Source organism: Chiloscyllium plagiosum, unplaced genomic scaffold (assembly GCF_037043375.1).
Source record: "Chiloscyllium plagiosum isolate Xiang-an unplaced genomic scaffold, Cpla_swu_hap1 HiC_scaffold_32, whole genome shotgun sequence".
Lineage (NCBI taxonomy): Eukaryota > Metazoa > Chordata > Chondrichthyes > Orectolobiformes > Hemiscylliidae > Chiloscyllium > Chiloscyllium plagiosum.
The window spans coordinates 40,304,743-40,329,400 of NW_028270170.1; the positions used below are offsets into that span (position 1 = coordinate 40,304,743).

Here is a 24,658-nt window from a genome sequence, read left to right on the forward strand (position 1 = left end):
GGTCGGGGTGGAAGGTGTTAGTGTAGTGGATGAACTGTTCAACCTCCTCATGGGAGCACGAGGTAGCGCCGATACAGTCATCAATGTAGCGAAGGAAAAGATGGGGGGTGGGGCCAGTGTAGTTGTGGAAGATGGATTGTTCCACATACCCTACGAAGAGGCAGGCATAGCTGGGGCCCATGCGGGTGCCCATGGCTACTCCTTTTGTTTGGAGAAAGTGGGAGGATTGGAAAGAAAAGTTGTTCAGGGTGAGGACCAGTTCGGTCAGTCGAAGGAGGGTGTCGGTGGAAGGGTACTGGGTGGTACGGCGGGAAAGGAAGAAGCGGAGTGCTTTGAGTCCTTCGTGATGGGGGATGGAGGTGTACAGGGACTGGATGTCCATGGTGAAGATGAGGCGTTGGGGACCGGGGAAGCGGAAATCCTGGAGGAGGTGGAGGGCGTGGGTGGTGTCACAAACGTAGGTGGGGAGTTCTTGGACTAATGGGGACAGGACCGTGTCGAGGTATGCCGAGATGAGTTCGGTTGGGCAGGAGCAGGCTGAGACGATGGGTCGTCCGGGGCAGTCAGGTTTGTGGATTTTGGGCAGGAGGTAGAAACGGGCGGTGCGGGGTTGTGGGACTATGAGGTTGGAGGCGGTGGATGGGAGGTCCCCTGAGGTGATGAGGTTATGGATGGTCTGGGAGATGATGGTTTGGTGGTGGGGGGTGGGGTCATGGTCAAGGGGACGGTAGGAGGAGGTATCTGCGAGCTGGCGTTTGGCCTCAGCGGTGTAAAGGTCAGTGCGCCAAACTACTACTGCGCCTCCCTTGTCAGCTGGTTTGATGGTGAGGTTGGGGTTGGAACTTTGCGGGGTTGTGGGACTATGAGGTTGGAGGCGGTGGATGGGAGGTCCCCTGAGGTGATGTTTGCGGGGTTGTGGGACTATGAGGTTGGAGGCGGTGGATGGGAGGTCCCCTGAGGTGATGTTTGCGGGGTTGTGGGACTATGAGGTTGGAGGTGGTGGATGGGAGGTCCCCTGAGGTGATGATTAGTGTATCAGAAAACCTGATTGATAGAAGTGTTTATAGATGAGCACAGTGGAATGGAAATTAGACTTTGTTGGATCTGATTTTCAAAATAGGTTCCCCAACCTGTGGATAAAGAGAAACAAGAGGCATGTTTTATTCGTATGTTAAACATTCCATAACTCTTTACATTTGCAGATTTGGGGCTAGGAGCTTGGGGTTACCTTCAGTAGGATCACTGGCCTATCCTGGGGCTACTGGTACTCAGATAAATTTGTTCTCAGCCTTGCCAAATGGAGTAAGCAACTAAGCTAGATGTGAGATCCTGAGCAGCAGGATTGTCAATTACAACATAAAGTTAATGCCCCCAATCCTGTTATCACCAATTCACACTGCTCGATGACCTGCCCCCAACTACACAACTCAACCCTGATCCCAATCTCCCTCTGGATCCCATCTTTTCTTCTCCACACTTGTCATTTCTACTCCCGTTCACCATTTCCTCCCTTTATCCCCTAACTCCTCTCCCCAGGCTTTTGCTCCCCATTTCTCCACCTCCTCTCCTGACCTGTTATCTCCTCCCCATTCCCTACCTCCTCTTCTGTATCATCACCTCTCCCCTTCCCAAACCCTTCTACCATTGCCAATCTCCTCTCATCAACCCCACCTCCTTCCCCTTCCCCTTCCCCTTACTTCCTACCCCCAACTCCTCTCTTCAACCTCAGCTTAATCCCTACTCCCAGGGGCGACATGGTGGCTCAGTGCTGCTGCCTTACAGCGCCAAGGACCTGGGGTCAATTCCAGCCTTAGGTGACTGTCTGTATGGAGTTTGCACATTCTCCCCATGTCTGCGTGGGTTTCCTCTGGGTGCTCTGGTTTCCTCCCACAGTCCAAAGAAGTGCAAGTTAGGTGAACTGGGTTCAGGGCTGTATAGGTTAGGTGCATTATTCAGAGGTAATGTAGAGTAATAGGGTAGGAGAATGGGTCTGGGTGTTACTCTTCAGAGGGTTGGTGTGGACTTGTTGGGCCGAAGGGGCTGTTTCCACACTGTAGGGGATCTGTAATTCTATGATTCCCCCAAATCCACCTCCTCCCAACCCATATCTCCTCCCCGACCCTTCACCCTCTCCCCACCCTCATCTATCCTCATCTTCAATTCAGATTCCAGTCTCTACTCCCCACTACACAACCTCCTTGTCCCTCCATCTCCCCAACCCCACCACATTGGTAATGTCGCCAGTAATCCAGAACTGGAGTACAATGTTCAGGAATCAGATATTTGAATGCCAAAGTGGCAGACACCATGTTAATTGTTGTAATAGACTCATCTGATTTAATCATGTCCTGTAGGGAGTGGGAGGAAATTTACTGACCTTAGCCAGTCTGGCCTACATGTGACCCCAGACCTACAGGGATGTAGTTAATTCATAACTGCCCTCTGAAATAGCCTAATACACCTCTCAGTTTAAGGGTAATGAAGGCAATAAATGCCGGCCCTGCCTCCCATAATGAGTAAAAAAAAACTCCCCAACCCAGCCTACTTTCTGCACTTTCTCTCTCTATCCTCCTACTTCCTCTCCTTACACCCTTACACCATTCCCTATCCCCCATCTCTACTCCCTATCATGCATCACCTTTCCCTATCCCCCAGCGCCACTCTCTATTCTCCCTTCCACTCCCTAGTGCCCTCTTTTCCCTGTCCCCACCCCATCTCCCTATCCCCACCCACTCTCCTTGTACCCACCTCCACTCCCTATCCCTCATCTCTCCTTCCTATTGTGCATCTCCAATCCCTAGCCCCACCTCCACTCTCTATTCTCTCCTCCACTCTGTATTCTCTTCTCCACTCCCAATTCTCTTCCTCTCCCTATCCACACCCTCTCTCCTTATATTCTACCTCATCCCCCTATCCCCTCCTCTCCCAATCCCCCTTCTACTCCCTATCCACATTCCACTCCCATTCCCCACCCACTCTCCCTTCCTCCACCTCCTCTCTTTAGCCTCCACTTACTCTCCCTACCCCACCTCGTCTCCCTATCCCCACATCCTCTCCCTATCCCCCCACTTCCTATCCCTTACCTCCATACTCCTCTGTCTATTCCCCATCTCCCAACCTCTCACCATCTCCCCTCTGTCCTCTTTCCCTCCTCCATACAAGCCCAACATACATTACTGTTTCCATGCTGAGAATGTAATCATTGCACCTTGTATTAATAAAATATTTGAACATTGGTGTGGAGATGAAAGACCTTTAATGCTGTAATTAGTAGCAAAGAATTAGTCATGTTTTGCTTCCTCAAAGAGCAGATTTCAATTTGAAATTAAGATTCAATTAAGTTTGAATAGCTCAGCTCTTATGAAAATATTTCCTTAATGTCTTTTAAATTAGTTCCCCCATTTCACATTTGATTTGTTTTTAATACATTCACTCATGGAACAGGCTTGTTTTTTGTGAGGAATAATGTTTTTCAAACTCTTGGGATCTATTGTGAAGGTGAAAATGCAGTTGTTTAATTTAGTTTTCCATCTTGATGTTCAATCAATGTCAAACAGCCAGAATCAGATCCAGTGCTCTTAATAGGGACAGCATGGTGGCTCAGTGGCTAGTGCTGCTGCCTCACAGTTTTGGTGTCTGCTTTTTTCCACAAATCTGGACGATGCAAGTTTCTTGTTCAACAACGGTAGCTTTATTATCGGACAGCCGACAAGAGATTCAAAGTACCACTAAAGTAGCCGAGTGCCTACTTGCAGCAGCTCTTCTTCCCAAACCTCTGCCTTACACCCAGAGACAGTATATTTTATAAGAATTGAACAAAGACTTATCGGTCACATGGATGTTTGACATCACATAACTTAAAGTAGGCAATTATGATTTTACAAAACCTGATGAATGTCGATGTCCTGAAATGATGTGTGAATGGACTATAGAAACCAATTATCGTATTTCCCATGATTACGTGTTAATGGAAAGGGATTAAAGCAGAAAGGTTTTGCCTGCTATAAATGGGGAACTCACATACCTATGCTAATATGGAGGTCATAGAGTCATAGAGTCATAGAGATGTACAGCATGGAAACAGACCCTTCGGTCCAACCTGTTCATGCCGACCAGATATCCCAACCCAATCTAGTCCCACCTGCCAGCACCTGGCCCATACCCCTCCAAACCCTTCCTATTCATATGCCCATCCAAATGCCTCTTAAATGTTGCAATTGTACCAGCCTCCACCACATCCTCTGGCAGCTCATTCCATACACGTGAAAAAGTTTACCCTTAGTCTCTTTTATATCTTTCCCCTCTCACTCTAAACCTATGCCCTCTAGTTCTGGACTTCCCAACCCCAGGGAAAAGACTTTGCCTATTTATCCTATCCATGCCCCTCATAATTTTGTAAACCTCTATAAGGTCACCCCTCAGCCTCCGACGCTCCAGGGAAAACAGCCCCAGCCTGTTCAGCCTCTCCCTGTAGCTCAAATCCTCCAACCCTGGCAACATCCTCATAAATCTTTTCTGAACCCTTTCAAGTTTCACAACATCTTTCCGATAGGAAGGAGACCAGAATTGCACGCAATATTCCAACAGTGGCCTAACCAATGTCCTGTACAGCTGCAACATGACCTCACTGGGGGGATTCACATACCTATACTAATATGGAGGGGAAGTGAGACGATGGAAGAGGGATGCAGCTAGCTGGATTGGGGCTAGGGCTATTAGTCCTGTCTGGAAAGGATAATGGTCTTGTTTAGGCTTACTTGTGTGGATTGAAAGAGTACGGGCTTTCAGATGCTGTTGCAGTAAGTTTTTTGGTGGTGGGATCTTTAACCCTAAAGTCCCCAATGTACCCTGGAAGAGAAGAAAAGTATGGAACTAACCCCCCTGTGAAATTTTAACTTCCTCAACAGTACCAGGGACTCAGGTTTGATTCCACCCTTGGGCAACTGTGCGGAGTTTGCATATTCTGCCAGTGTCTGCTTTGGTTTGTTCCCACAGTCCAAAGATGTACACGTTAGGTGGATTGGTCATGCTAAGTTGCCCATAGTGTCCAGTGATGTACAGGCTAGGTGGGTTAGCCATGGGAAATAGAGAATTACAGGGAAATGGTAGGGGGTGGGTCTGGGTGGGATGCTTTTTAGAAGGACGGTATGGACTCTATGAGTTGAATGGCCTGCTTCCACATAATAAGAATTCTATTTTTCAGGCTTCTTAAATACTGCTTTGTTCAGGGGTTAGAGCCATCACTGAGATTGCCTAATCGGAGCAAATTACCATAATGCTGTAAATATGAAATACAAACAGAAAGGCCGAAAAGTCTGAGCTGGTCTGGCAGCATCTGTAAGAGAGACCAGAAAAAAACTGCAGATGCTGGAATCCAAGGCAGACAAGCAGGAGGCTGGAAGAACACAGCAAGCCAGGCAGCATCAGGAGGTGGAGAAGTCATCATTTTGGGTGTAGCCTTTCTTCAGGACTGGGGCTGTAAGAGAGAAACAGAGTCATTATTTTAAGTCTTCTTTTATTCAGATGATTGGCTTTTTGAAACATGACAATTGGCTCATTCAGTTATTAACTGTCTTATGCAACATGACATAGACATACATTTGTCCAGTAGGGCTGTTTGTTGTAGCTTACTGTGTAACAACTGGCCACTGCATTTCCTACGCTAGAATAGTGACTACACTTCAAAAGACACTGGAAGAGGTTTTGGAATGATCTGATGTCGTGAAAGATCATGAAGTATGACTCTTTTCTTCCTGCATTAGAGCAGTATTTATAATGAAATGGAAACACCAGGGAGGAGTGATGGCTTCATAATATTATTGCTAAACTATTAAGCCAGAGATCCAAGTGTGGACTTGTCAGGAAGTGAAGGTGCCGGTGTTGGACTGGGATGGACAAAGTCAGAATTACATGACATCAGATTATAGTCCAATAGGTTTATTTGAAATCGTAAGCTTTCAGAGCGCTGCTCCTTCATCAGGTAGCACTGAGTAAAGATGGTGAAGACAATGAGGTGGGAATATAGGGAACAGAAGGAAGATGGGAAGGGACAGGGTAACAGATGGGAAGAGACTTGGTAGAAGCGATGGTTGTTAACTCTTCAGGATAACCCTGAAGTCCTGAGGAAGTGAATAACTTCCTGAAGCTATTTAGGAGAAGTTTTCATTTCCTTTCCTAGTTGTTTAGTTATTGGAAAGATGCTAGTGGGAGGTAACAGATCACACAATTGGACATCCAGGAACATGTTCAGCTAGTAACATCTGGGAGCTGAGAGGAAGTGAGATGGTGGAAATTGGGTGGAATTGATGAAGTAAGTGAGATAAAAGAAAAGCGGGGGCCGATGGAAGATCTGAGAAAGCTGAATTTTACCACATTCACTGTGGGGAGGTGACACTACCAATGCCCAACAGTGCAGATTGGCCAGGCACCAATGTGTTTAGAATTCACTGATTTGCTGCTTGTTTTAAGAATTGTGTCCTGCACCAAACCCCACCTCCCCACTACTTAAAAAGTAAATCATGTTCTCTGCTGAAACTCAAGTTTACTCTAAAGAACTGAAGCTGTATATGAAAAAATAATATCCTCATATTTTGTTTGCTGACCTAAATGTAAGAAGTCCAAACCAATGTGCCATAAATATTGCTAGGATCCCACAGGCTGTAAGTTTCTTGTTCAGTCACATCAATCTTCATCACTGTCTCCTATATTATTTTGTATCACTGACAGGCCTCATAGAATACAAATATTCTGCATCATACAACTGATCAATCACCAAATATTCCTACATTCCTGGTTAACGTGTGCTTTAGCCAGGAGTTGTCACATCCAAAACATTTGAATTTGCAGCATTTCCTACACCACTCCCAGTGAGTTTGACACAGAATAATTCAGGATGAGTTCTTTGTTGACTCCTGCAGAGCATTTCACAAAGACTGCTGCTTCCAGCAAGGATCTAGTTGGCATCCAATAAATAGAAGAATCACAGATTTAATGTCAACTTGCGGGCAGTGCCCATCAATGCCTCAGAAAACTTCACATTCACACTGCTCTCAAGTGTATTTTCACAATGGATAGCGAATAATTACTTTCAAAGTGGAGAGAGTTAGATTCTTGTTAGGCAAGGGAGTTATCGGGGTTGATGGGAATGTAGAATTCGAAGGAGAGATCTTTTCGACTGGCAGAGTGGACTTGAGGGGCTGAATGGCCTAATTGAACTTCTAGTTTTTCTATTCATATGGCTGTATTTCAGAACTATGACATGTGCTATTGTGAGAAGCCAACAGCAGAATACAGAAAGAGATAATCGTGAGAGTTTTGAGGGAGTTTAATGCATAACTCTATGGGCCTTGGAATAATTAACATGTATAAAAGCATGGTAGTCTGAGGTGCTCTATAAGTGCATTTTTCATTGTTGTGCTCTCTGCTGGTTACTTTTGGATAGTCAGTAAAGTCCCACCATTCACAGGGGCTTTGATCCCTGTAAATATCATTGAAACAGTGACTTCCACAATCAGCAAAGATGGCAGATAGTGCAGTGCACACTTCCTATTTCAGGAAGTAAGTTTCCATTCTTCTCTTTAAACTGCAGATAAATGAAGTTTAGACTCAGGTGGTCAGTGAAAAGGCGTAGAGTAAACTTTGTGCTGACAGACAAATTCATGAAAGTTGAACATGTGAACAGCAGGATTTGACTCAAATCCAGACTCCAGTAATAGCATCTGAACCCTAGGTAAACCACAGCTGAAAAGTGGAATAATTGCTGGCTAACAGGAACTGCTTGGGATGAATCAAGAATCTGATTAATCATCCTTGATCCATTTATCGACATCGACAGTACTTCATTCTCAAAAAAAAAATCCGATTGCCCTCCATATTGTTCTCAGAAGAGATCCAGAACATGTTCTGAATTATTTAAGACCTGGTAACAAACTCATCTTTGGCTCCAGATCTCTGAAGAATTCATAATATTAGAATTGAAAAGAAGGATAACATAAATACAGATGGCAATGGAATCTGCAACAGATAAATGACGACATTTCTCAAGCACTGACATAGTTACTCTGTAAACCTTTACTATGTGCTAAGTGCACTCAATCGCACCAGTGATTGTGACTAATAGGGTGAAAGCTAAAGTACTTTTGAGTTAAAAATAAAATATGACAAAAATATATTCTAAGTTTTGGTTAATCCTTCTAGATACTTGCTTACTGTCTTGGGTGTTGTCATGGACACCATCACTGTGTTGGATGAACCATGAACCTGGCAAGTTCCATCACCAGAGACCTGCCAAGTCTGCTTCCTCAACGGATCATCAGATCCTCAAGTTCCAGGACACCTAACGTGAAACCTACACAGGGGATTACAAGCCTCCTTTGCAGCGGGTATCCCAAATCATGGAAAAGTAGAAAAGATAAAACACGAGTTGTACTTTTCAAAATTTAGACAAGCAATCTAAAACAAACAAATGGCAAAATTGCCTCACATCTCATGATAAACCTCTTTAGTTAAATAAAAGCATTTTCTTCAATTTTGCAAAGATAAGAACATATGGCGGTGCTCCCAAGCCCCTAGTTTTAAAAAGAGGTTGTTGACAGTTAAATAGATTGGGAAAGTAACATACAGATTTATACACATATTGGGAGGTAGAGTTAGCAACATAAATAGCTCTGAAGTAGATAACAAAGGGATGCATGGACTGATGGAAGGAAGGAAGGATTGATGGACAGACTGAGGGATAGAAGAATGAATGGATGGATGAATGGATGATTGGACAGATGGATGGATGGATGGATGAAGGGAGGGATGGGGGAATGAAGGGAGGAATGAATTGATGGATGGATAAAGAGATGGCTGGATTGGACAGCAGATGGATTGATGGACAGTTGGATGAATAAACCGATGCAAAGAAGGGTTGGAGAAACGGAGCAATGGGTTAATGGATGACTGGATGAAAACCAGGCATGGGATTGATTGGTAGTTATGGATTGCTAGGTACAGATGGATAGATATTGTGTTATTTGTCGCATTCATTTGAACCTAGCAGCATCATTGCCAAGTTAGAGAGATGGACATCATTCTTGGAAGGAAACAGAGATTGTTAATTTTGTGCAGAGGGTAACTTGATAGGGTATGCATGGTTATTCTGTTAGGCAAAAATGGGTACTGCAGATGCTGGAGATTAGAGTCAAGATTAGAGTGGTGCTGGAAAAGCACAGCAGGTCAGGCAGCATCCGAGGAGCAGGCCTCATTCATGCCCAAACCATCGGTTTTCCTGCTCCTCAGATGCTGCCTAACCTGCTGTGCTTTTCCAGCACCACTCCATCTTGATTGTTATTCTGTTACTTTAAAAAATGAAATAATGAGAACAGGGATAGGATAGGGGCTGGGTCTGGATGGGCTGCTCTTCAGAGGGTCATTGTGGTCAATGGGCTGAATGGTCTGCTTCCATGAGATTCTATGATTCTAAGTGGGGAAAGCAGTGCCCATCTTTTATTTTGCATGCATTGAAGCTGTGCATCAGATCATCAGTTTAGTTCTGAGTCAACTTCACTTTCCCACCTTTTCCCCATAACCTTGAGTCCTTTGTGAATCAAGAATCTGTCTAATGCATCCTGGAATAAATTCAATGACCCATTTTTCACTCCTCTCTGGGAAGAGAATTCCAGACATAAGAATCTCTGAGAGAATACTTTCCTTCTAATATCTGTCTAGAAGGGGCAACACTTTATTTTTAAATTGTACCCCTTCACTCAAGAATCCCCCATAAGGGGAAACATCTTCCACAGTATCCACCCTCTCTCGCTTCCTCTCAATTTTACACATTACAATAGTATCACTTCTCGTTTTTCTAGTATCCTGTGAGAATGGAACCAACCTTAATCAAGCAACTTTAATTTCATCTATTAGCCTGTATATTTCACCATACCAAGCATTTTAAAGATTAAAGCCAAACCTTGCCTCGTCTAACACAGAAACAGAAATTGCTGGAAAATCTCAACAGGTCTGGCAGTATCTTGGAGAGAAAACAGAGTTAATTTTTCAAGGATAGGCAATTGTTACATTCTTGGGATCTGTTATAATGTAAAGGCATGTGAGTAAGTTTTCATAATGATTGAACTTTCAGATCACCCAAAGCACCACCCTATCCTCAAGGATAATTTTGGGAAAGTGAAACTGGTAGTAACTTGCCAACCACATCAGGAATGTTTTTAGCTTTGAGAGTTGGATGCTGGGCCTGTTTAAGGACTTGGTTTGGCTTTCTTCCCAGTGGATTCGCAGAAACTTGCTCAGGCAATATGGTGATACTGCTCCAAATTCTTGAGATGTCTGCTGTCGATGTAAATAAAGCCCTCATGACTACCATTCGTGAGACTGAACTATTTGGCAAAAACGCCAGGTGTTAGGAAATGATGAGGCTTTTCCAAGTTGTTAGCTCAGATTCTAATTCATTAAAAGGAAAAATTAATAAATATCTTTAGATGTTGAGTAGGAAAGAACTCTTTTAATCTGGAATGCTGGAAGCCTGTGTGTGAAGAAGGATAAGTGAGGCACCTTTATGTTTCTTGTCTGAGCTGTTTATTTTCTAACTGCAATGGTGAAACCGGATTCTGAAAGAAAATATATGTTACAGTCATCAAAAGCATTCAGATAAAAGATTCTGAAAATTGCTGTAGAGTCAGCTTAAATTATCCGGTCTCTGGATTGGCATAACCGGATGTAAGTTGGGAGATGTGTTCATGACTCTGGGGATGTCCTGATACACAGACATACAGAGATAGTGCCCACGGAGCTGAAACTCCTGCTTGGCTCGGTTCTGCTGCTGGATGCCTCTGTGGATCTTTCTGACCCTGAGCTCAGGGCAGAGGTTTGGGGCTGATGGATAGCACTTTCTAGTGTATCACCCCAGAAACATCCTCATCTTATCACAACTCTGACCAGCCATCTACCTCCTTTCATTTCACTCAACTGACCCCTTGATACCTCCCCATTAATCTTCCTGATCACTGAGATACTGACCTAAGTGGGCTTGGCAACTCCGTCAACCACCAAACTGTCATGAACACGATGAAGCCCCTGACCTGACGTGACTATACCACAGAGCGAACCTGACTAACTGAAGACCCTCCTGACTGCCATTACCTGATTATGTACTCTCCCAGTAATCCACTTCACCCACTTTGCTCACTCACCCACTTCACTCCTAATCCATCTCTCTCACTCACTCACTGACCGACCAACCTCAAACCCTCTCACCACATCATCCTCCTTCTTATCTCACCCACCTTGCTCACTCACCCACCTCACTCCTAATCCATCTCTCTCACTCATTCACTTACCAACCTCAACCCCTCTCATTGCATTGTCCTCCTCCATATCTCACCCACCTTGCCCACTCAGCCTATCTCACCCTTTCACTCACTCATCACTCACCCTCCCACTCTTTCACCCCCTCATCCCCGCACCCACTCATCCTCTCACCTTCTCAGCCCCTCAACTCCTCACTCTCTCATTGTCACCCATTCAATCATCCAAGCCTTCATTCCCTCATCTACTTCATCCATTCAACCATCTCACCCTCTTACCTCCCCAAGCTCTCACCCTTTCATCTTCTCATCCACCTCTCTCCCTCATCCCTTATACACTTTGTTCCCTCAACCTCTCAGCCATGCAGCCCATTCACCCATTCACACATCTCACCCATTCATTAATACACTGACTTACTGAAAGATTTGGTCCTTTTAAAACTAACCTGCGTAGAGCACCTCTTGTCCAAGTAAGGGGAGGTGTCCTCCCTTCCTCTGTTTTATCTGACAGCTTTCACTAGAGAATCTGTGCTGACCTTTAAATAATTCAAAATGGATCACAGTATAGGGCTGAAAAATCAAGCAAGGGTTAGGGTGCAGTAATCTTTGTGGGCACCGCAGCATCAACAATGATCAGAAAACTTGGGCAGCGGTTATGTACAGTGGAACCTAAAGTAACATTTGGATTAAGTATTGTATCACTGGGAGTTCTATTGTTCTTTCTTATTTTACTTCTGTATAGCTTTAAATCTGTAAGCAAATGTGATTATTATTCTTCAGCTGTACAATGTGATCTGAAAAAGCGGGCTGTTCAGTGTATGAGGAAAATAGGATGGGACGATGGTCAGCCTATTCAAACTCTGCAATAATGAGGAGAATTGGACAATCCTCAAAGTAAAGATTTGATTTGGTTAGGTTGTAAAAAAATGAAAAATCTAAACTGCAACCCAAGCTGACCTTTTCCAGTTCTGGAAGACAGATGACAGATGACACCAAAATTGGAGGTGTAGTGGACAGCGAAGAGGGATACCTCAGATTACAACAGGATCTCGATCAGATGGGCCAATGGGCTGAGAAGTGGCAGATGGAGTTTAATTCAGATAAATGCGAGGTGCTGAATTTTGGGAAAGCAAATCTTAGCAGGACGTATACACTTAATGGTAAGGTCCTAGAGAGTGTTGCTGAACAAAGAGACCTTGGAGTGCAGATTCATAGCTCCTTGAAAGTGGAGTCGCAGGTAGGTAGGATAATGAAGAAGGTGTTTGGTATGCTTTCCTTTCTTGGTCAGAGTATTGAGTACAGGAGTTGGGAGGTTATGTTGCGGACATTGGTTAGGCCACTGTTGGAATATTGTGTGCAATTCTGGTCTCCTTCCTATCGGAAAGATGTTGTGAAACTTGAAAGGGTTCAGAAAAGATTTACAATGATGTTGCCAGGATTAGAGGATTTGAGCTATAGGGAATGGTTGAATAGGGGTTGTTTTCCCTGGAGCGTTGGAGGCTGAGGGGGTGACCTTATTAGAGGTTTACAAAATTATGAGGGGCATGGATAGAATAAATAGACAAAGTCTTTTTCCTGGGGTGGGGGAGTCCAGAACTAGAACTAGAACTAACTTTTCCCCTCACTCAACAAGTCCCACCCTTCATTGCAATGTCTAACCCAGTAGCAACATTAATGTTCTTGTTACTGGTTTCTGTCCTTTCTGCAGCTTCCGTTTCCAACCTGGTGACCAAACTAACATTCCAGCTGGTTGCTAGGTACCCAGGTAAATAGTGCGGTGAGGAAGGCATATGGCGTACTGGCTTTTATTGGTAGAGGAATTGAGTTCCGGAGTCCTGAGGTCATGATGCAGTTGTATAAGACTCTGGTGCGGCCGCATCTGGAATATTGTGTGCAGTTTTGGTCGCCATACTATAGGAAGGATGTGGAGGCACTGGAACGGGTACAGAGGAGGTTTACCAGGATGTTGCCTGGTATGGAAGGAAGATCGTATGAGGAAAGACTGAGACACTTGGGGCTGTTTTCATTAGAGAAAAGAAGGTTTAGGGGTGACTTGATTGAGGTGTACAAGATGATTAGGGGGTTAGATAGGGTTGACAGTGTGAACCTTTTCCCGCGTATGGAGTCGGGTATTACAAGGGGGCATAGCTTTAAATTAAGGGGGGGTAGATATAGGACTGAAGTTAGGGATAGGTTCTTCACTCAGCGAGTCGTAAGTTCATGGAATGCCCTGCCAGTAGCAGTGGTGGACTCTCCCTCTTTATGGGCAGTTAAGCGGGCATTGGATAGGTATATGGAGGATAGTGGGTTAGTATAGGTTAGGTGGGCTTGGATCGGCACAACATCGAGGGCCAAAGGGCCTGTACTGCGCTGTATTCTTCTATGTTCTATGTTCTAAATCTGTTGTAACAAAGGCACCTATAGTGCAGAACACCTCAGATCTCCTGCCCATTCCCCAAATGGAAATCCAACCTCTGTAAGATCACAGCCAATACATTTTGTAAAGCCTGAGACATGCTGTACAGTTCAATGGGCCCAGTAAAGACTCAGACCATAATGAATTCCGATATTGCTTATGGAATACACATATTGTGATGAACTCAAACGTGGAGAGGATCCAATCTGTTAAACATTTAATGCCAGTGCTTAGAAGGAAATGCAATAAAATTCTAGCTGAATAATGGAATGCCCAGTTAGATGGTTATTACTGAATAATAATATCAGATATTAATCCCCATTTCCACCATGTAAATTCTTCCAGGATTTTATAATTGGCACTAACCATCCATGGCTTCTGCTTCAGAAGTGAATGGTGCATATTATGTACCCATGCACTTGGATTTGAATGACGCTTGAATTAAATAAAGTGAAAAACACAAAGAAAAGCAAGAAAGAAAGAAAGGAGGGGAGAAACAGCCAAAACAGAAAAAAAGAGAGAAAGAAAGAATATGGAAAGAATGAGAGAGAGAGAGAGAGAGAGAGAGAGAGAGAAAGAAAGACCTGCATTTTTATAGCACCTTTCATTACCCTGGGCGACCTTATAGGCAATGAGGAACTTTCAGAAGGTTGTCACTGCTTTTTGCTGTATTTTAGGATAATGCTGCCATGTCCAAATTGAGACTGCTGGCTAGAATATCCGGGTTGTAGGTGTCAGTGCACACATTGTCCTTGAGGCTGCTTGCACCTTATTGCTGAATAGGAGTAGACACTGTTCTCCGAGGCTAAAGTCAGGACTGCAGATGCTGGAGATTAGAGTCGAGAGTGTGGTGCTGGAAAAGCACAGCAGGTCAGGCAGCAACCGAGAAGCAGGGAAATCAACATTTCAGGCAAAAGCCCTTCATCAGGAATGCCCCTCATTTTCCTGCTCCTCAGATGCTGCCTGATCTGCTGTGCTTTTCCAGCACTATTCTAAGGAGAAAGTGAGGACTGCAGATGCTGGAGACCACAGTTGAAAAATATGGTGCTGGAAAACTCAGCAAGCCAGGCAGCATCCTAAGAGCAGGAGAATCGACGTTTCGGGCATAAGCCCTTCTTCAGGAATGAGGCTGGTGTGCCAAACGAGCTGAGATAAAGGGTAGGGGGGAGGGAATTTGGGGGAGGGGCACTGGGAATATGATAGGTGGAAGGAGGTGAGGGTGAGGGTGATAGGCCGGAGAGGGGGTGGGGGCGGAGAGGTCGGGAAGAAGATTGCAGGTCACGAGGGCGCTGCTGAATCCGGGGGTTGGGACTGAGATAGGGTGGGGGGAGGGGAAATGAGGAAGCTGGAGCAATCTACATTCATCCCTTGTGGTTGGAGGGTTCCTAGGCAGAAGATGAGGCGCTCTTCCTCCAGGCATTGTGTGGTCAGGGTCTGGTGATGGAGGAGCTGAAAATGTATTGCTGGAAAAGCACAGCACGTCAGGCAGCATCCAAGGAGCAGGAGAATCGACGTTTCGGGCATGAGCCCTTCTTCAGGAATGACGAAAGAGTGTCCAGCAGGCTAAGATAAAAGGTAGGGAGGAGGGACTTGGGGGAGGGGTGTTGGAAATGCGATAGGTGGAAGGAGGTTAAGGTGAGGGTGATAGGCCAGAGTGGCGGTGGGGGTGAAGAGGTAGGAAGAAAATTGCAGGTTAGGAAGGTGGTGCTGAGTTCAAGGGTTGGGACTGAGACAAGGTGGGGGAAGGGGAAATGAGGAAACTGGAGAAATCTGAGTTCATCTCTTGTGGTTGGAGGGTTCCTAGGCGGAAGATGAGGTGCTCTTCCTCCAGCCGTCGTGTTGCTATGGTTTGGCGATGAAGGAGTCCAAGGACCTGCATGTCCTTGGTGGAGTGGGAGGGGGAGTTGAAGTGTTGAGCCACGGGGTGGTCGGGTTGGTTGGTCCAGGTGTCCCAGAGGTGTTCCCCTGAAACGTTCCGCAAGTAGGCAGCCTGTCTCCCCAATATAGAGGAGGCCACATCGGGTGCAGTGGTTGCAGTAAATGATGTGTGTGGAGGTGCAGGTGAATTTGTGGTGGATATGGAAGGATCCCTTGGGACCTTGGAGGGAAGTAAGGGGGGGGGGTGTGGGCGCAAGCTTTACATTTCTTGCGGTTGCAGGGGAAGGTGCCGGGAGTGAAGGTGGGGTTGGTGGGGGGTGTGGACCTGACGAGGGAGTCGTTGAGGGAGTGGTCTCTCTGTAATGCTGATAGGGGTGGGGAGGGAAAGATATCCCTGGTGGTGGGGTCTGTTTGGAGGTGGCAAAAATGATGGTGGATGATACGATGTATCTGGAGGTTGGTGGGGTGGAAGGTGAGGACCAGTGGGGTTCTGTCCTGGTGGCGATTGGAGGGGCGGGGCTCAAGGGCGGAGGTGCGGGAAGTTGAGGAGATGGGGTGGGATTATTCTAATCCCAGCCACCTTGAGACTCCCAAAGGCTGTGTTGCCTTCCTGGTGCCCAGGTTCAGGATATTTCGTCCAGGAACCTGGATTGGGAGGGCAAGGGTGCAGTTGTTATAGTCTATGTAGGTACCAATGATGTGGTGGAGAAAGGAACAAAGTTCTGCTGAGGGAATACGAGCAGCTCGAGGCTAAATTACAAAACAGAGCTAAAAAGATAATAATCTCCAGATTATTACCTGAGCCATAAATTAATTGGCACAGGGTCAACAGGATGAAAGAACTGCAGATATTGAAAATCAGAAACAAAACAAAAACAGAAATTGCTGGAAGTAGCCAGTAGGCCTGGCAGCATCCATGAGGAGAAAGCAGAGTTAATGTTTCAGGGCCAGTGGCCCTTCCTCAGAACTGATGGTAGCTCAGAAGTTATTTTTTATGAGGAAGATAGGGTGGGGACAAGGGGAAAGGAGTAAATGATAGGTGGAGATAGAACCCAAAGACAGAGAAGAATAGTTGGACAGACAATGAAGTGGATAACGATCAGCCTGGGAGAATAAATAATTACTAATGAGGTCTATTAGTGCCTAGTGATAATAGTAGACCATGTGGTAACAAGGCCTGGTGTGTGTGTGTGCTGAGGTAAGGGCATGTGAGATGGAACCTCACAACCTAACATTGTTGAACTTGATATGACGTCCTGAAGGCTGTAGAGTTCCCAAGTGAAAAATGAGATACTGTTCTTCCAGCCTGTGTTGAGTTTTGCTAAAGCAAGCCTGAGACAGAGATGTGGGCTAGATGTTGACATGCTGAAGTGGCAGGCAACTGGAAGCTCAGGGTCTTTCTTGAAGATGAAACGTAAGTGTTCTGCAAAGCAGTAATCCAGTCTACACTTTGTTTCCTCAATGCAGAGGAGAGCACATTGTGAGCAGTGAATACAGTGGACTAGATTGGGTGAAGTGTAGGTAAAGTGCTGCTTCCGCTTCTTAATGCCTCTTAAATATTGCAATTGTACCAGCCTCCACCACTTCCTCTGGCAACTCATTCCATACACGTACCACCCTCTGTGAAAAAGTTGCCCCTTAGGTCTCTTTTATATCTTTCCCCTCTCACTCTAAACCTATGCCCTCTAGTTCTGGACTCCCCAACACCAGGGAAAAGACTTTGCCTATTTACCCTATCCATGGCCCTCATGATTTTGTAAACCTCTATAAGGTCACCCCTCAGTCTCCGACGCTCCAGGGATAACAGCCCCAGCTTGTTCAGCCTCTCTCTGTAGCTCAGACCCTCCAACCCTGGCAACATCATTGTAAATCTTTTCTGAACCCTTTCAAGTTTCACAACATCATTCCAGTAGGAAGGAGACCAGAATTGCATGCAATATTCCAACAGTAGCCTAACCAATGTCCTGTACAGCTGCAACATGACCTCCCAACTCCTGTACTCATTACTCTGACCAATAAAGGAAAGCATACCAAATGCCTTCTTCACTATCCTATCTACCCGCGACTCCAATTTCAAGGAGCTATGAACCTGCACTCCAAGGTCTCTTTGTTCAGCAACACTCCCTAGGACCTTACGATTAAGTGTATAAGTCCTGCTAAGATGTGCTTTCCCAAAATGCAGCACCTCGCATTTATCTGAATTAAACTCCATCTGCCACTTCTCAGCCCATTGGCCCATCTGGTCCAGATCCTGTTGTAATCTGAGGTAACCCTCAGATTACAACTTCATTTTGGTGTCATCTGCAAACTTACTAACTGTACCTCTTATGCTCGCACCCAAATCATTTATGTAAATGACAAAAAGTAGAGGGCCCAGCACCGATCCTTGTGGCACTCTATTGATCACGGGAATGTTCATTCCAGACTGGTATTTTCTCTCTCACTGACTTCAGAGTCATGTGATCAGTTATAGCAATTCACAGCCATTGTTGCAGTGTAGGAAAGCAACAGTAAATATACAAACAAGGAGATCCCACAAGCAGCAATGAAATCGTTGTTTTCAGTGTTGGCGAGGTGATAAATATCAATCAGCAAAACTGGATTACCTCCAACGCCCTGATGAAAATAGCGCTGTCGGATCTTTTGTATCCATCTGAGCCTTGGTTTGCCTTCCCCGTTAATAGACAGCACCTCCGACAGTGCACATTCCCCCAGTACCAGACTGGAATACTACTACTTTGTACTGCATTCTTTTATCAATGTCACAGGGATACACAGGAGCACTAACTCCATATAAACTGCTCCTATGGATGCTCAGATCGTGCTGTAAAGGCTGCTGGAAGATTTGCCCTGGGCTCATGTGCCAGTGTTATTGTAAAACATTGGGAGGACATCCTCCATGATTCAGGCTAGTTGTCAGCATGAGAATTTAGAGAGCATGCTGAGATTTCTTTCAAGATTCAATTGTTCGAGAGTGACTGATCACTCAAGTTTATAAGTTGCTCCAAAAATTAATTGGGCTCATCAGCATTTAGTGAAAATCCTAGCAATTAAGCAGCAAATGATAAATGACAGGTCAATGTATACATAAGTGCACACACGTTGCCATCTTTTTCAGCAAAGGCTTATAAACAAGTTACAGTTCCAAAGCAAATGTTTCTTGATAATTCAGACTTTAAAAGTTTATTTTCTAACAAGTACTTTATAAAAGTTTTATTCCCACTATAGCTTTGTAAGAAGCAGCATGGTTTGGATTACCTAATTCACATTTATCATTCAGCACTGATTTGATTGTTCCTGTCATTGCATCAATCACAGTCCCTTATGCTCTTACAAGCTCCTTTGCTTTGAGGATATAGAACATTCCTGAGGGGGAGACCAAGCAGGAATTAACAAGAACAGTTGCTCATACACATGAAGACTCTCTCTGAGTGATCATGTCCACTGCTGACCTGAACAGTGAAACATACTGAAAAAACCAAACATACAAATTTACACAAAGAGATTGTGAGATAATTTAATTAACCCTTTCCTCGTGAACTTCGTGAACAGGTGGCACAGTGGCTACGGGTGGCACAGTGGCTCAGTAGTTAGCACTGCTAACCCGCAGCACCAGGGTCCCAGGTTCGATTCCAGCCTTGGGCGACTGTCTGTGTGGAGTTTGCCCATTATCCCCGTATCTGCGTGGGTTTCCTCCCACAGTCCAAAGATGTGCAGGTCAGATGAATTGGCCATGCTAAATCACCTGTAATGTTAGTTGCATTAGTCAGAGGGAAATGGGACTGGTGGGTTACTCTTCAGAGGGTCGGTGTGGACTTGTTGGGCTGAAAGGCCTGTTTCCACACTGTGGGGAGTCTAAAAAAAAAACTGAGCGACAACACAGAAAGCCTCAGGGTAAAGCATTTTCCAGCTATCAATTCCAATCCTATACTGAAACAGCAAGACAGGGGCAACAAGAAAATCTGCATGCAGCCACTCAATTAATTTCAGCTTCACTGAAGCATAGTGTGCTGTAAAATGGTGTGATTTATCTTGAATGCAATGCATAACCATTCTATTACAATAACTGCACTTTTATAACATCTAAGTAACTTGGTAAAAGATCCCTAGTTGCTTCACTGCATCATTGAGTCAATGGACTAAGGAGTGGCAGATGGAGTTTAATTTGGATAAATGCGAGATTTTGCAGTTTGGTAAAACAAGCAAGGACAGGACTTATACAATTAAAATAGGGCCTTGCGCAGTGTTGTAGAATGAGAGACCGTGGAGTTCAGATGAATAGTTCTTGGAAGTTTGCATCACAGGTAGTCAGGGTGGTTAAGAAGGTGTTTAGTATAGAACATTACAGTGCAGTACAGGCCCTTCGGCCCTCAATGAAGCATGCTTGCTTCATTGCTCAGAACTTTGAGTATCGGAGTTGGGACGTCATGTTGAGGTTGTACAAGATGCTGGTGAGGCCTCTTCTGGAGACTATGTGCAGTTCTGGTAACCATGTAATAAAAAGGATATTATTGAACTGGAGAGACTTCAGATAATATTTACCAGCATATTGCCAGGAATGGAGGGTTTGAGTTATAAGGAGAAGCTGGGTAAGCAAGGATTTTTTTTCACTGGAGCATAGCAGGTTGAGGGGTGACCTTAAAGAGGTTTTTAAGATCATGAGGAGCACAGATAAGGTGAATGGCAGGTATCTTTTCTCTAGGTGGGGAATTTCAAGACTGAGGGCACATTTTTAAGGTGAGAAGAGAAAGATTTAAAAAAGACATGAGGAACAAATATTTTACGCAGAGGGGTTCGTGTGTGGAATGACTTCCAGCAGATGAAAATACTGTTCCAGCATTTAAAAGACATTTGAATAAATTCATGAATAAGAAATGTTTAGAGAGATATGGGTCAGGCACAGGCAGGTGGGTCTAGTTTAGTTTGGGATTATGGATGGCATGAACTGTTTAGACCAAAGGATCTGTTTCTGTGCTGCATGACTCTATTATCAATCAAAGTTTAACAGCAGGACAAATAGGGCAGTAACAAGTGCCCTAAAGCAGGGTCACAGGGTAAGATTTAAGCAACAGGGGTTTGGAGTTTTTCAGAAGAAGGAAATGAGCGTGAATGGCAAGGACTGTAGCTTTCTTAAAGGGACCTCTTCCTGTAATCGCCCAGATCACATTGCTAAATGTCCCCGAACTGCCTGATGTTACAATGATACATAAAGAGTTAACAGTGATTGCACATATTTATCTTTAGATGAAACATCAAACCACAACCCCATGTAGGAGCAAGTTACTGTAGCTGCTGGAATCTGTATAGAAAACAACAATGACAGCAACAGTGGAGAGAAAGCTCAATCTGTATTGAAAACAATACTGTCTGGCCTGTTTTGATCTCCAGCACTTTTTCTTTCCGCACTGCTGTCTCTCAGCACCAGGGACCCAGGTTCGATTCCAGCCTTGGGTGACTGTCTGTGTGGAGTTTGCATATTCTCCCTGTGTCTGTGCGTTTCCTCCGGGTGCTCCGGTTTCCTCCCACAATCCAAAAATGTGCAGATTAGGTAAATTGGCCATGCTAAATTGTCGCATAGTGTTCAGGGATGTGTAGACTAGGTGAAATTAGTCAGGGGAAATGTAGAGTTATAGGGTAGAGGAATGGATCTGGATGGGATACTCTTCGGAGTCTGGGTGTGGACTTGCTAGGCTAAATGGCCTGTTTCCGCACTGTAGGAATTCTATTCTATGAAAGATGGAAGAGATCTTGTGAAGTTTTTACTGGGAGGATCAGAGCCATCCTCCCCAGTTCCTGAGCAAAGAACTACCTCTCAATGGGCATACTAAAGAGGTGGAGGTGGGTACTGCAGATGCTGGAGATTAGAGTCAAAATTAGAGTGGTGCTGGAAAAGAACAATAGGTTAGGCAGCATCTGAGGAGCAGGAAAATCAACGTGTCAGGCAAAAGCCCTTCAGGAATGAGGCTGGGAGCTTCGGGGGTGGAGAGATAAGTGGGAGGAGTGGTGGGGCAGAGGAGAAGGTAGCTGGGAGTGCAATAGGTGGATGGAGGTGGGGGTGAAGGTGATAGGTCAGACAGGAGGGTGAAGCGGAGAGCTGGGAAGGAAGATTGACAGATGGGACAGGTCAGGAGGATGGTGCTGAGCTGGAACTGGGGTAAGGTGGGGGAGGGGAAATGAGGAAACTGATGATGTCCACATTGATGCCATTGGGTTGCAGGGTCCCAAGGTGGAAGAAGAGGCATTCTTCCTCCAGAGGTCGGGTACTGAAGAAATGATGATGGAGGAAGTCCAGGACCTGCATGTCAGGAGCTGGTCAGGAAGGTAAGTGACTGATATATAAAGAACCTACCTCGACGCCAACAGGAGCTGCGTGTTGTAGTTGAGGTTACGCTCCTGTCGGAAGAAATACGTCGCGGAAAGTCAGGAGGCATGGGATAGAGGGAAATTTGGCCAATTGGATAGAAAACTGGCTAACTGGTCAAAGTCAGAGAGTGGTGGTCGATGGCAAATATTCAGCCTGGAGCCCAGTTACAAGTGGAGTTCCGCAGGGATCAGTTCTGGGCCCTCTGCTGTTTGTAATTTTTATTAATGACTTGGAAGAGGCAGTCGAAGGGTGGGTCAGTAAATTTGCAGATGATACGAAGATTGGTGGAGTTGTGGATAGTGAGGAGGGCTGTTGTCGGCTGCAAAGAGACTTAGATATGATGCAGAGCTGGGCTGAGGAGTGGCAGATGGAGTTCAACCCTGCCAAGTGTGAGGTTGTCCATTTTGGAAAGACAAATAAGAATGCGGAATACAGGGTTAATGGTAGGGTTCTTAGTAAGGTGGAGGAGCAGAGGGATCTTGGGGTCTATGTTCATAGATTTTTGAAAGTTGCCACTCAGGTGGATAGAGCTTGTAAGAAGGCCTATGGTGTATTAGCGTTCATTAGCAGAGGGATTGAATTCAAGAGTCGTGAAGTGATGTTGCAACTGTACAGGACTTTGGTTAGGCCACATTTGGAGTACTGTGTGCAGTTCTGGTCGCCTCACTTTAGGAAAGATGTGGAAGCTTTGGAGGGGGTGCAGAGAAGATTTACCAGGATATTGCCTGGAATGGAGAATAGGTCGTACGAGGATAGGTTGAGAGTGCTAGGCCTTTTCTCGTTGGAACGGCGAAGGATGAGGGGTGACTTGATAGAGGTTTATAAGATGATCAGAGGAATAGATAGAGTAGACAGTCAGAAATTTTTCCCCGGGTGCAACAGAGTGTTACAAGAGGACATAAATTTAAGGTGAAGGGTGGAAGGTATAGGGGAGATGTCAGGGGTGGGTTCTTTACCCAGAGAGTGGTGGGGGCATGGAATGCACTGCCTGTGGGAGTGGTAGAGTCAGAATCTTTGGTGACCTTTAAGCGGCAATTGGATAGGTACATGGATGGGTGCTTAAGCTAGGACAAATGTTCAGCACAACATCGTGGGCCGAAGGGCCTGTTCTGTGCTGTATTGTTCTATGTTCTATGTTCTATGTTCTATGTCCTCGGCAGAGTGGGAGGGGGAGTTGAAATGTTCTGCCACAAGACGGTGGGGTTGATTGGTGCAGGTGCCCTGGCGATGTTCTCTGAAGCACTATGCGAGAAGGCATCCTGTCTCCCCAATGTAGAGGAGACCGCATCAGTAGTGATGGACATAATAAATGACATGTGTGGAAGTGCAGGTGAAACTTGGATAGATGTGGAAGGCACCTTTGGACAGAGGTAAGGGTGGAGGTGTGGGCGCAGGTTTTGCAATTCCTGCGGTGGCAGGAGAAGGTGCTGGGAGAGGAGGGAGAGTTGTTGGGGGGCGTGGACCTGACCAAGTAGTCATGGAGGACCAGGTAGTGCAATTGTCTAATTACTCACAGCAGTAAGGGCCCGGTTTCAATTACAGCCTCGGGCGACTGTCTGTGTGGAGTTTGCACATTCTCCCCGTGTTTGTGTGGGTTTCCTCCAGGTGCTCCAGTTTCCTCCCACAGTCCAAAGATGTGCAGATTAGGTGAATTGGCCATGCTAAAATTGCCTATAGTGTTGAAGGGTTTGGGGGTTAGGTGCATTAGTTAGGGTTACATGTAGCGTAGTAGGGGAGTGGGGCTGGATGGGTTACTCTTCAGAGGATCGGTGTGGACTTATAGGTCTGAATTGCCTATTTCCATGCTGTAGGGATTCTATGATTCCATGACACACATTGTAATTAAAAAGGAAATATGATCCGGTCCAATTCACAAAGCTACAACTAGCCAACCATGTGAACATGAGTGAGAATGGGAACATAGACATAGTAGAACATATCAGAAGGAGAGAATGAGAGTGATAAGATGTCACAATGAGGGAACAAGCAATTCCATAAGAAGAAAGAGAAAGAAGTGGCTGAAAATATCTTGGTATTTGGCTTGTAACTCTGTAAGAGAAAGACTTTATTTAGTATCTTTCACAATCACCAGACACTTCAGGCCTTTACGTTCAATAACATATTTTTGAGATGTTGTTGGTGCAATGATGACAACCTCTCTCTCAACATTGGCTTAATAAAAGAACTGATCGTTGATTTCAGGAAGGAACAAAGGAGGGCGTGTCCCTATTCACATCAAAGGAGCTGAGGGTCAAGAGCATCAAGTTCCTAGGAGTGACAACAACTAAAAATCTGTCCTGGGTCTCCCACATAGATGTGACAGTCAAAAAGGCACAACAACGCCTCTTTTTCCTCAGGAGGCTTAGGAAATTCAGCATCTCCATAAGGACCCTCTCCAACTTTTATAGATGTATCATAGAAAGCATTCTATCTGGGTGGATAACAGCCTGGTGCAGCAATTGTTCTGCCCAGGATTGTAAGAAAACTACAGAAAGTTGTATGCATAGCCCAGGCCATCATGAAGCTGTCCATGGACTCCATTTACAATTCTCATTGATATGGAAAGACTACCAACACCATCAAAGACCCATCCCACCCTTGCAATGCTCTCCTCCAACCCTTCCATCAGGCAGAAGATATAGAAGCTTGAACACATGCACCAGCAGGTTCAAGAACAGCTTCTTCCCTGCCATTATC

At 45.2% G+C, this 24,658-nt stretch overlaps 1 long non-coding RNA gene across 2 annotated transcripts in view; it reads right to left on the reverse strand.

The window, feature by feature from the left end:
- Window positions 1–314: 314 nt before the first annotated feature.
- LOC148141813 (uncharacterized) overlaps window positions 315–24,658 on the reverse strand; it is a 59,784-nt gene continuing 35,440 nt past the window's right edge. For both annotated transcript variants that reach the window (XR_015752450.1, XR_015752451.1), the window contains 2 exons: window positions 5,272–5,476; window positions 315–1,130 (listed from right to left, as the gene is read on the reverse strand). This is a non-coding gene — a long non-coding RNA (uncharacterized LOC148141813). The remainder of the gene's footprint in view (window positions 1,131–5,271; window positions 5,477–24,658) is intronic.